Source organism: Phoenix dactylifera, chromosome 6 (assembly GCF_009389715.1).
Source record: "Phoenix dactylifera cultivar Barhee BC4 chromosome 6, palm_55x_up_171113_PBpolish2nd_filt_p, whole genome shotgun sequence".
NCBI lineage: Eukaryota > Viridiplantae > Streptophyta > Magnoliopsida > Arecales > Arecaceae > Phoenix > Phoenix dactylifera.
In genome coordinates, this window is record NC_052397.1 from 13,346,568 (window position 1) to 13,360,069 (window position 13,502).

Genomic DNA, 13,502 nt, shown 5'->3' on the forward strand with positions numbered 1-13,502 from the left:
TGTTTTTTCAAAAAAATGAATAAGTAAAACAAATGTCATGCTCTTTTTGTGCAAATCTGATAGCAAATTGATTTTTTCTGCAAAGATGGCCCTTAAATGAATCATTTTTTCATGAAGAAAGAGAGCAGAAAGCGAAATAATAACATGAGAAAGAGGGATTAGTAGTACATTATTGGCGAATAATAACATTGAAACAATTGGTGTAACTCCGTATAGTAAGAAACTGGCCGTGTTTAGGGATAATAACCTCGGCACCGCTTTGAAAAGTATTGAGGCAGACTGTATTATCCAGCTTACTTTTATGAACTAAGACTCAAGTTGCCCTTTTATCTTTATGTCGTTTCCTTCCTTTCTTTTTTTTCTTTTATGCTGAGAGTAGCGCTCACGCTCGATTGGAGTGCATACTGATGTACCAACAAAAAAAAAAAAAAGCGCAAATAAGAAAAAAAGAAGGCAGTACATGATTGGAAAGTGCTTTGAAAGGGCTTGCTCTTTTCGTTTCTTTTCTTCAACCGCCGGCCCCAGCCGCGCGAAGGCTCAAAGAAAGAGAACAAGCAGTGAACTACAACTTCTGTGTTATTCACCTTAATCTATGATGGACGTGGAACAACCGACTCTCATTCGGAATTTCTCCAGAAGAACGTGTGGAAAAATGGAGCAGAAATTCTCTGAAGGTTTCCTTTCCCCTAAACAAGTTTAGGATTCAAGAGACATAACCCCCCCAACCCCAACGCGGCTTAGTTCATGAAGTGTGAACACTCGATATAATTTTTGACAATTGGTCGCGCTGCTGCCGTTTCTTCCCGCGAAGTTTCTTCTTGATCAATATATATTACTCCAAGGAGAGCTTCGCCTTGACGCCTTGAAAGCATCCATTGATGTACTCAAGCAGCTCCGGAGAGACGGAGAGGCAGAGAGAGAGAGAGAGAGAGAGAGAGAGAGAGAGAGAGAGAGAGATTGTATTCTGGTCCTCACTTAGAAGCGGCTTGAATGATGCTTGCATATATGGTGGGATTGCTTAATCTAATCACGACCACAGGGGTGGAATCTGCACTTCAGGTCTGCTTGATCGTTGTGGCACTGCAATCCATGTTCAAGTGTGGGTTACTTCGGCTTGCAGATCAGGTAAATGCTTCTTTAGAGTAGTGCTAGCAATCTCACTTCCAGGGCCAAATTTTTTTTGAGGCTTCAGGGCAGGCATAGGTCCGAAAATTTTTGGATAATCTAAAATAATTTAATTTCTCTCATCGACCCTCTATCTTCCGAGAATTTTTTCTACAAACAGAGAGTTTTTTCACTTTTTAACTTTCGAAAGAGTTGGTTGGATCAAACTTTCCAGCGATCGCCACAAATCTGCATATAGAGGGTGAATCATGTTCTTAGAGCAGTGTTGTTTACGTGCCTCGATCTAGACAAGATTTTTTTAATCTTCTGAATCTATTTTAATAGATTATTCTTTTATAATACTGTTATATAATAACAATATAGCGATTTGTAGCTATTAATATCCAACAAAGGCTGGGGTGGTGGTTATCTACGGTGATGGTGATGATGAGATACATGTTGGTGATGATCAAATGTTCGGATTATGATATGATGGCATTCAATGATGTTGATGGAGATGATGGTTGTGGTGGACATGAATTAGATGATGGATGATGGAGGTGGGGTCGCTGATGGTGCTATTGATGGTGGTAACTTGGGTAGCAACATGGGTTGCAGATTAGGAGGAAGGGAATACGCTTAAGGGTTTTGGGTAGAGTGGACGCAGGGGTTAGGCTTAGGCTAGTCCAAGATGAGTCTGAGGTGATAAACATGGTATTGTTATTGCTACCGTTATTTATGGTTATAACAAGGAGATGAGCACTTGTAATATTTTGGGAGATGTGACAAGGCCGATACTGATGTCCATTGAATCACTCCACCCGATTCTCCACCTTGCACCCAGTTGCCTCCGTCGCTCTTCTCCACTCAATAGAGAACGAGTTAACGGCCGCTAGAATCTTCATACATTTCTTCCATCCAGTTAAATTACCTCATACAAGACAAGACAACCCAAAGAATGACCACATGTCTCAGACGCACACCCCTTTCCAATCACATCCATCCGATGAAGATCCAACGCAAACAACCATCCCACCACCCTAGGAAGAATCAAGGAAAAAATAAAATATCAAAATCCAAAGACTAGTAGGGAGTTGATTCTCGGCGCCTCACCAGTTGGCCCTAAATGGGTCTCCACCTCCATCAATTCAATTGGAATTGAGGGAAGAAACTAAGTAGAAGAAATCCTAAATCAAAACCCTAATCCTAATATTAATTTCGGCGCTAATTCCTTTCCCTTATATCATCATCATCTAAAGATAATGAAGGGAGATAGGTTTCATGAAGGTAGAGTTGTGGTCATCGGTGAATTTGGATAGGCAAGGATGGGTTTGTCAAAGTAGAGGTTTGTAGGATTCAAGGAGGGGGGATTGGTAGCCTCCAACCTTGCTTCTTTTTTCAGGGCCTATCCGAAAGAGTCAAATGGAGGAAAAAGAGAGGGTCTCTTCTTTTTTTTTTTCTCCTTTTCTTTTTTTTTCTTGTTGAGATACAAATAAGTTAAGGTGTTAATTTGGCCACCACCATGGCTGCCAACTTGGTATACAGTATCGATAATAGGTGGGAGTGCAGCTTTTTTGTATAATGCATTTACGCTAGCAATATTCCAAACAAAAATGCAAGGAATCCTCAAATGATAGGCCCCACCAAAATTATTATTCAATTTCTTTTTTTTTTCAAAAACAATTGAGATAAAGAGAGGAAAAAATTATACAAGATGAATTATTCGAATCAAAATCCTTAAGATGCACAATCCAAGTCTCAAGCATCAAACCTTCCCAAGAAAAGAAAAGGGGGACATACTTGAGTTCACTATTAGATATAAATGTTATTATTTTATAAGTTCAACTCTCAACTAGGTTTATCCGAAAAAAAAACTGTGGCTAAAAGTGGAGACTCGCCCTAAACATGGTATATAGGTAAATTTACCTTAACTAGTTTCCAACTAGTTATATCTTAACTTTTAATTATTTTTTGGAATTGGATGGCCTCAATCCCTACGTAGCCCTAATCCCTTGCGTCTCGACTCTACTCTCCCCCCCCCCCTCTCTCTCTGTCTTTGTCTCTTCAACATCCACAGCTTCTTCCAGTCAACCATCAGGTCGATAGAGGAATATGAAGGATCGGCTATATTAGCTGTAACAACCCAAGACCTCACCCAAAATGGTTAGCCAGAAGATATTATTTGGGTTCCTTGATTCTGTATAAATACCCAAGATCGCCTCGGCAAATAATCGATGTGGAATTAAACACACGCCCGCACGGATCCTCACATACTCCTCCCGTTTAAGCTCTGACGTCCTCGTCAGGCTAAGGATTCAAATTCATTTAAGTCTAATCATAAACACCACGATAGGCCCATGGTCCGCCTCCATAAATTCGGTTGTAGTGTCTCCTAGTCCACAGGCTATGAGCCGAGTTCGCTCTGATACCATTTATAACAACCCAGGATCTTACCCAAAATGACTAGCCGGAAGATATTATTTGGGTTCCTTGATTCTGTATAAGTATCCAAGATCTTCTCGGCGAATAACCGATGTAGGACTAAACACACTCTTGCAGGATTCTCACATTAACAATCGAAATGGATCAATTATGATTTTGAAAATTGCAAAAATTACAACATTTACCATAAAATTATATAACGTATCAATTATGATCCTTGAATTTTGCCCAAATTACAGTATTTGCTTCTTTTTTTTGCCCTTCTACAGCCAACAGTACCACAAGAAAATTTTATTGATTTAGAGGCTGGAAACACAGTAAGGAGTAACATCATAGAAGTTGGGCTCATGGAAAACATGGCAACACAGGTACATGGATGTCCTACATATTTATTTTAATTTTTTACCCATTATATGGTGTTATTGAATTTTCTTTTTGAATTGCATCATCTCCATCTGCTTTCCACTGAGTTCTGCTCAAGTGAGGAACATTAAGTTATACCAACAATAAATATTACCAAAATAAATATTACTAAAATATTCCTAAAAAAATATTGCAGAATAAATTTACACCATGAAGTAGAAATGGGCATCGGGCCGTGCCGGGCCGGGCTCGGCCCAAGCCCACCGGGCTACAGACCAAACGGGCCGTGCCTGGCCCGGCCTGTTACTAAACAGGTTGTGCCTGGCACGGCCCGCTTAACCTAAAGGCTAAGCCCGGCACGACCCTAGGCCCGTTGGGTGGCGGGCCATGCCGGGCCCGGCACGGATCGTGCCTGGCACGAGACAGGCCGGGTCCGGCACGGCCCGTCTGTCCAAAAAAAAAATGCTGTTATAGGTGGCCCATAACGGCTATTTGTGGCTTTTTACTCATTTTGCCCCTCCCAACAGCCATAAAACGGCTAATTTGAGGGGTATTTTGGGATATTTCCGGGCTAGCCCGCGTGCCATGCCGTGCTTGGCCCACGAATTGTGCCAGCCTAGGCCCTTATGGGCCGTGCCGGGCTCGGCCCGCGGGCCAGAAATCCTTAACCCAGCCCGACCCCCTTTTATGAGCCGTGCCCAACACGGCCCGTAACTATAGCAAGCGGGCCGTGCCTGGCCATGGGCAGCCCGGTCCAATGCCCACCTCTACCATGAAGGTAGGGGGGAGAGAGAGAGAGTTATGTGCGAGATCCATAAATGATTTTATCTTGAAGCTCTCCGTACTTGGATCACAACAAAGATTGCAGGTTATTTTGCGTAAAGTCCTGGATTGGGTGATCATATCTATGTTAAAATGCGAAAGTTTGCCCCTTAATTATTCTAAAAACATTGTTATGCATCGGTTATTGCTATCTGGTGAAAAAAGGTACACAACACCAAGCAATAGCCCTACTCCATATGTCAGCATTATAGAGAATATCATCATCAAATAATTTAGCATAATTTTCTTTCTGTGGATCTTATTGCATGGGACAACTTTCAAACTTATAAATGATATAGAAACAAGTTCATAAAAATTACCCTATGGAAAACAGAGTAGAAATTTAGTCCATCAGAAATTTTAAATTACACCATTATAGCTATGTAATGACTGCAGCTTGAGACCATTGTCAGTCATTATAATGTTCTGGCAGATAGTAATTTGGCTTCAGAAAAGTTAATACCTTTATCTATGGATTCGTTGAAAACAAAAAATTCAGGTTGCTCTAATGAATCAAGCTAACTTACCTGCCTTTGAAGGTGCCTTCTATCAGTTCCCCATCAAAGACTCAACACTCATGTAATAAAAAAGGATTCAGTGTTCCTCCCTGTAGCAAGAAACAGATTGGATCACTTGTTACCGAAAAACTTCACTTTTGCACTCTTTCAATGTAGTCCATAGAAGAACCATAAAATCAGTTCCGATGTATTACCTATCTTGACATTCTCAAACAACTCTTGATTACTGCCCAAGGACTTCAATTCTGAAATGGAACATAATTATCATAAGGAAATGTAATCAACTGTTTCCAGTGACCCCCATACCTAATCATTCCCTTCTCCTTCCCAACCCTTTGAATTAAGTTTAAGCAGTGAGCACCTTCTTGTTGAAAATTGACATTTCCATCTATGCACAGTAGCTTGTGGACATTCAGAAGGAGATATAAACGAGATAGACCTATTATATTCTATCTATATCAGAGGCAAGAGCAGTTTATTTATTAAGTTCCTGTGCTAAATATTTATCACTTTCCATCTTAGAATATTCCTCCTTTTTGAATGCTAGGAGCAACAAAGGAGGCAGACACAGGATCGACAAACTGAAACATCAGAACAGAATCCTCCACATACTGCCACGAAACAAGATGATGATCCAAAGGAATGCACAAAGATAGCGCTAAAGGTTTCAGTAGCCATAGGTGGGCTCACTGGGAGCATGATTGGTGTTCTTGCTGGAAATGAACACAAGAAATCAGATAACATTTTCCTCAAAATCAGCCACTTGCTGCTATGGGCTAGTTTTGTGTTGTGTTTTATCCTAATGGTACTAGCACTTCTCAGCATCAAGAACAAACAGTTAGTTATAATTGTCAAAATTGCCATGTATGCAACCATTGTTTCACTGATATTGTCAGTGGTTGATGCCTTTATTGTATATATGAAATCTGGAAATCTATGAGATTTTGTTCCACTATGCTCGGTGTTGGCTTTCGCGGTCTCATGTCACAAGAATGATGACAACTGCACATGACTTTGGATCTAGGGGACAGTTTCCTTTGAGAGAAGGTAGCCAACTAGATTTTATTCCAATTGGCTCATTTATGCCGAGTGTGAGCCCAATGGTGTGTATACTCATTTGTGTCATTTAACCCCCCCTCTTTTTTGGGAAAACTACTCAGATCTTCGAATATATAAAGAGAGTACCTAAGGACTAGAGCCATTCAAATATTTCAGCAGATCATGGTGGTAATAAACTTCAAAACTATGATTCACAGTAGATGATGATGATGATGTTTCTACCAAGCTAGAAATTTCTCATTAAGAATACCGATGAGGTAAAGAACTGAAACATATGATCTGATCAAAGACACGTAAACCTAAGTTGACAGAACAGTTATCTGACCTGCTTTTTGGGGTAAATTTTGAGGTTGAGCAATATAAAAGTATTTTGTATATAATATAGAATCCTAGGCTAAATAGCACACAAGTTAATTAATGAGAACTCCAACTTTTCTTCAGTCATCCTTTTTCTGAGAGGAAATTAAAAGTCTAATCAACCGATGAGGCAACAGAAACTGGGGAAGAGAATTGTTTTTATTCTTTCTCTTTTTCCTTGAGGGAAAAAAAATTGCTATTTCACTTACCTTGTTACCCTTATTTCACTTCACTGCGTTGAAATATATAATGGCCACTACATCAAAACACTCAGATGTCACCACCTTAGAAACAATTTTCCTGCAACTCTTCCAAAATCAAGCATGTTAAAAGCAACAGAACTATAGACTTATACGGTGATTAAATGTCAGAAGGATAAAATAATGCAAGTATTGTCATGCCTCAGATCCGGAGTATGACATGGCCGTGCTACTAAGGGATACAGCCCACGGTAATACGAAGCTAACATTACATTTAGCTTTCAAATCCATTACAGATAAAATATAATAATTAAAAGTCTAATTCCATTATTCATTAAATAAAATCAATATTAGTTCAGAGCGTCTAAATCTAAACATAAATACCAAACCCATAATTCTTACTATTCAAAAAATCACTAACTACAAATTTATAATTAAATAAAGAACTAAAGTTCTGCTCTGCTATATAGATCGCTAAGCTTGCTAGCGCGAACTTCAAGCCTGGACCATCCTTTGTTCCTATCGACCCTATTCCTTTGAAGAAAGAACAAAAAAATAGAGGTATATGAGTGACACAGCTCAGTAAGTAAATCTTTCACTACCTTATGGGATCAAATATGATTTTTTTATGTCAATGCATCATTTAAGAAAAATAACAGATATTCCAAAATAAACATTTCATAATACAGTATAATAAATCGTCATAAAGCAAATCATGAGTGCATAAATCATTCATATTTCATAAACATAGCTCCAAGTTTATTTTGCAAATCAATACATAAATCATTCTTTTTTTATTTAGCCATATCATAGTTCAAAATATTGCTCACATGTACTCGTGCTACAATCATTTTATACCTATGATAGGGCCCGTGTTCGTAATCGACAAAGATTCATATTTCGTACGCCAACTTTATACCTGTTGGTAGGGCCAGTGTTCGTATGTATGCTAGCTTCGGGTGTCGATTTTTTCAATTCTAGAGATCATACATAGCTATCCGAAAGCCTTTAAAAAAACTTATATCTTTTTTATATTACATACATATAAATAGATGAAAAACATTAAATGGCGTGATCAGATTTATATTTCATAACAAAGCTATTTTCATTAAAACACTTATAGAACTATTTTTCATAATAAAATATAATTTTTATAACACATATGCTGATCCATAATTCTAAGAAAAGCATGATATTTCTACAAGCAAATTCTAGCACAGAAAACATAATTATTTGAACAATAATGAGTGTAAGGTCTGCTTACCTCTTTCGTCTTAGACCGTCAAACTTCACTAGAAAATTCAGTTAACCCTATTAACATATGAAAAGTAAAATTAATTTTCGTTTGATGATTTTAATCGAATAATAAGAAATAGAGATAGTCGGATGATAGCGTTCGACGATTTTGAGTGGGTCAGGCCTCAGTGATTCGATCAATAAATCATAGGAATGGACTCGATCAGGTTGAAGATTAATCAATATGGTTCATCAATAAAGGTTTCAAGGACATTCAGCAGAGTCGAAGTGATCGGTCCAGTAGGCAGCCCGAGCACCAGGATGGATCAGGGCCCTTTACAGAAGTCAACTCAGGTTCGTAGATCAGATCGATAGAACCCGATACTGGATTCCATAGATCTTATAGAGAGAGAAAGTAGAGAGAGGAGAGAGAAAGTAGAGATGGAAGAGAGAAAGTAGAGAGAAGAGAAGAAACAAAAGAGAGAAATAGAGGGATGGTTCTCTCTCTCCTCTTCTTCTTCTTTTCTTCTTTCTTTTTTTTTCCTTTTCTTCTTTCTTCTTTTTTTTCTTTTTTCTTAGCAAAACATAAGAGAGAGAGAGGGCAACTGTGATCGTGGTCGTCCAGCAACGTGGCGGTGGCGGGCAGCAGAGGGCGGTCAGCGGCTACGGCTGGCCGACTGAGTTTAGTGGGAGAAAATCGAAACAGGGGTGCCCTGTTTCGGATTGACTCCGACAATTGCCGGCTCAAATCCGTGGGATCGAAAGCCCAAAACACAAAGGAAGAGAAGAAGATGGAGAGCTCGTACCTCAGTCTGGCGAGGCTTTCCGGCGAAAATCGAAGGAAGAAACTCAAAGAAGAAAAGCTTGAATCGGAGGATTTCTAGCCCATTCTTTGATGGATCTCAAGAAGGAGGACAGGGGATCTTAAGTAGGCAACAATCCCTGTTCAATTCACCTCTTATTGCCGGTTTTTCCAGCCCACAAGCCCAAATAAAAACTGGGTTATTACAAATATAATGTATTTTATTTGATAAATTACTCAAACAACATGCACAGAGACATAAATCCACTTAGCTTTTAGGGAAAAATCATTTCAGCCATCTGGAAGAGGCTCCATGAAAAGCTATATTCTTCCTTAAAGAGTGGGCAGGAGCATAGACTGCATGGATTGATTCATGAATAATCTAACCTATGTATCTCATTGGTTGTCCTCTTCAATACCTTCAACTTGTTCATCAAACAGCCAATAAGCATAAATTCATTTTTTTTGACTGTCGAATAAAACAATTCATATTCACCTTCTGAAACCCTTCCTAAAGATGCATTCAGTGTCCATAAAACCACAGATCTCAATAATTTTTGAGAAGTTGCAACTCAGAGAAGCAAGACTCTACACTCTCCAAGACTCTTCTTGGTCCAATACTCATCATGCTTAACCTGCCAATCTGAATAACTGATGTAAAACCATTGCTTACCATTAGCACTAGAAGGGATGCTAAGTACCCTTTATTTTACTTTTTCCATGCATGCATTTTTCAATTTTTAATTGCACTGTGATCGCAATAAGAGAGCTGATGCAATAGAATCACCCTTTTTTTCCATGTCTAGCATACAAAGATGATATAAGTACAGTCTTTCACATATAGAGTAAAAGCCTACAAATTTCAGATGGGTGAACAAGGAAAAGATCGAGCCAGTTAACACAGCAAACAAAAAGAAGGTGTTAAAAGCCAACCATCCTTAGCTGATTGGCACCCCACTCCACTTCAGAGAGGTCCACAGTTCGAAGACCACTGACCCCTGCTGGTGGTACTCCCCATGCATTTCTCAATAAAAAAATCTAAACAATTTAGTATCGAACAAAAATAAAGTCCCACTGAAATGTTAAAAAGCTCATACCTGAATACATCATGTGCACAAAACATTGTACAAACTTGGTGCCAAATTTTCATATCAACCAGCATGAAATACTGGATGACCATATTCATATCGGTTCAGAGTTGAAGCCAGCACTTGCAAAAGATGAACCATTCATAACATGAAGATTGGCCCTGCACATAGGACCTATGAATTTCATGGATGATAGTTATTTTGAGTATAGATCTCAATTTTACTTCCTCCTAGTTAGTTTAGTATAGCAAACTTTAAGTGCTTAAGTTGTCTTGTCAGATTTAATTCATTGTGATCACCTTCCTTTTCAGGGTTTTTCATTTTCAAACCCTCAAATGATGGAAAAAGTATAGGTCATTCAACAAGGTGCTGTCAAAGATGACCCCAAGAGGCTGGGGGTTAATTTATTCTTCTTGCAATATTCCACAGAGTTGTGCTTCCTTAAGATACTGCTAAAGCTGAATACAGCTTCTGTATGAGGAGCTTGAGGACTCAGGATAAATTGTCTGAAGACATCTAAGTCATGAGTAATACCTGGTTTGGTAATGGTTACGGTTATCAGGCTCTAAACAAATCTTCGGTACATCTCTAGTTTTCAAGCAAGTAGTTTCCCTTGATTAAGCTTATAGTTACATTTGGGAACCAAAAGGTCTTGTATATTAGGAAGGTCCAACACATATTTCCTCTATCAAAAGACAACCAAGGATGAAGATATCATATGCCGAGGTCATGCCAAGCTCGCATTAACACAGTGCTAGTGCTTGGCAAAAGCTGTCACTATGGCATTTCAAGCACAGGCATGCAGCCAATATCATGCCAATGTTAGATGTTAGAAAGGCATTGGCATTGTATGTGTTGTATCATAACAACTGTGGCAACCGACACTTTAATCCATGAGGACAGCCTCCTTTTGGAAGTTGCTCCACCGAAATCTTCAATCACAAATTTCCTTCACAAAGCTGCTTCAGGGTTTTCATCTCTATCTAGTCATCTCCACCAAGGATAGTATCATTTACATAGATAACAAGTATAATTAGCCATCAAGATGTTTTCCAATAGTAAATCAAAAATAATATGCTTGACTTCTTTTAAACTCAAAGAACCAACAGTGCTTAAATGAACTTGCCAAACCAAGCACAAGGGAATTTTGCTTTAGATGATAGATGGATCTCTTTAACTGGCACGCCTGCATCTTTTGCTAAAGCAAATAGAGGAGTATCCTCATAGAAGTTTTCACATAAATATTCATGTAAGAATGAATTATTGACATCTAGCCTGAAAAAAAAAAAGACAAAAAGATGACTTCAGATTGCTAGCAACTCAAACCATAAATTTAGCTAAGTTAAGCTTTCCCACAAGAGAAAATTTCTCAAAGAGGTCTGCATGATAGGTATGAATATAGCTGTTAGCAACAAGTTAGCTTTGTATTTTCAGCTGAACCATCCTGTTTAAACTTGACAATATATGCCCAAAGACAGATTACACTAAATTTCCTAAAGACAGAGGCACCAGCTCTTAGGTTTTATTCTTGTAGAGCGCCCCTTTTAGTTCTAGAAACTTGATATTTACATTAAAATGATTCCGAACCTTGTGAAGAATCTTATACAAGACATAAGGCTCATATTATTCTTCATAAGATAGAGATAAGTCATTTGAGATTAATTATTGACTAAACTAACAAAATATTTAAAGTTTTCCAACGAGAAACATGAGGAATCCATAAATTGCTATGCACCAACACGAAATATTCAGGTTTAAATTTATTAAATCAAGGACTTTAAAAAACAGCCCCATGATGCTTAGCAAGCTCATGACTCGCATAAGGTTACTGACATGTTAGGATTACTAGGATTACATAATGAAACAGAAAATGATGTATGCCCTCACCAACACTATCATCTAACTAAGGTCGTCTTATGACAAAGATAAATAACCACCAAGATCGAAAAAAATTGAAACCTCCTTTATGTCCTTTACTGGTTGTCTTCCCCATTGAGAGATCTTGAAAATTCATGATTGGTAGGACAAGAAGTTACTTTGCAATTTAAAGACTTAGGAAACAGCTATTAAAGATAACATAAGATCGAAATTTTGGGACATAAGTCTGAACATCCCCCAGATGAGAAACAGGAGAGAAGGTTCCATCAGCCAGCATAACATACTTGCAAGAAGGAAAAAGTATCAGGATAGGAAAAAGAACCAAGGGTTTCAGTCTATGTGTGGCTTTTTATTTTTCCTTCATCTGCGTTCACATTTCCTTTATGTTTCCTTTAAAAAATTTGGAAATTATCTTAACATTGTTTCTTCTAGTAGATGTTAGTTCTTACTTATTATTATTATCCACCTTTTATCTTCTCCCCCCCCCCCCCTCTTTAAAAAATTTGGCTTTTTATCCCCCCCCCCTCTTAGAGAAGTGTTCTAGTAACCTTAACATAATTTTCTCCGCATACTTATATGTGGATCAAATTCAGTTAGTGAAAAAATAAATATCTCCAGTGATTCTCTACATAAAGGCAAGCATTAGTGTGCAAGCAACAAGCTGAAAACATGTCAATTAAGTCCACAATCAGAAAATGCTGAACTATCAAACATTGCATACCTTAATACACCAACTTCATATTCTAAGCAGAGAACACAGCCGACAAGAGCACGTAAATACCAGCAACTATTCATGCTATATCTTGCTTGTATAATCTCATCAACAAAATTCAATAAGGAAAAAGATTCCGAGCAAATGAAGAACTTGGAGCTTATTCGAGATGCGGTTTAAAATCCAATAGAAAGCTGGATCTCAATATGGTATAAATAGCAAGCAAGAAAGCAAGAAAGCAAGAAAGCAAGAAAGCTGGATTCTGATGCCAGCACAATTGAAGGTGTCAGCTTAACTTAGCTGGGTCTCCGAAGGAAGAGAAGACTTTGCGCCGGATCTTCTTCCTCTCCTCAAGAGAGTGGAGAAGAACGATTCAGAAATTTCCTGAAGCTTGCCAAGTAGGCATGATCAAGACGCAGGTTTGGAGTCTTTAGAGGACTTCAAGTCAACAAAATTTTGGAGTCTGCCTTCCCCCAACCCCACTCTCACACACGGACTTTCCTCGAAACTTCTTTCACCGACGACCAATGAATCAGATCCGATCTTTCTTGACCAGGCGTGTGAGCCCGGCATTAGTGGGTTTTTTTTTTGGGGGCACACGGCATTAGTGATAATATAAAAGAAATATAAAAAATATATGAACCATATCTAATGCTAAATATCAAAAAATTATAAAGACTTTTGTAACGAATTAGCTTAAGGGTTTTGGTGAAAGAGATGTGGTGCTGATTTTGAATATTTATTTGTGTTGGGTCGTGTCACCACTCCAATAAACAGGGTGGATCCGTTGAGTTCAAGATAGTTGTTATGGTCAAAATACTCTTAAGGTGCAACCCTAATTGTGCTCGAATGTGGTTCGAAGCCGTTCTAATTTGTATTATGTTAAAGCCATACCCATATCCTGCAGTGGATCGAAGAAGA

At 38.4% G+C, this 13,502-nt stretch overlaps 1 long non-coding RNA gene across 4 annotated transcripts; it reads right to left on the minus strand.

Moving 5' to 3' along the window:
* Positions 1-472: 472 nt before the first annotated feature.
* LOC103705287 lies at positions 473-13,132 on the minus strand. 4 transcript variants are annotated; one of them, XR_005512205.1, is made up of 4 exons: positions 12,591-13,132; positions 5,444-11,266; positions 5,259-5,338; positions 473-1,080 (listed from the first exon to the last, which is right to left on the minus strand). It is a non-coding gene; the product is annotated as an uncharacterized LOC103705287 (long non-coding RNA). The 4 variants fall into 4 exon arrangements; XR_003385322.2 differs by lacking the exon at positions 473-1,080 and adding an exon at positions 3,594-4,018; XR_005512206.1 differs by lacking the exon at positions 473-1,080 and having other exon boundaries at positions 3,594-5,338; positions 5,444-5,494; positions 6,875-11,266; positions 12,591-13,129.
* Positions 13,133-13,502: the final 370 nt, after the last annotated feature.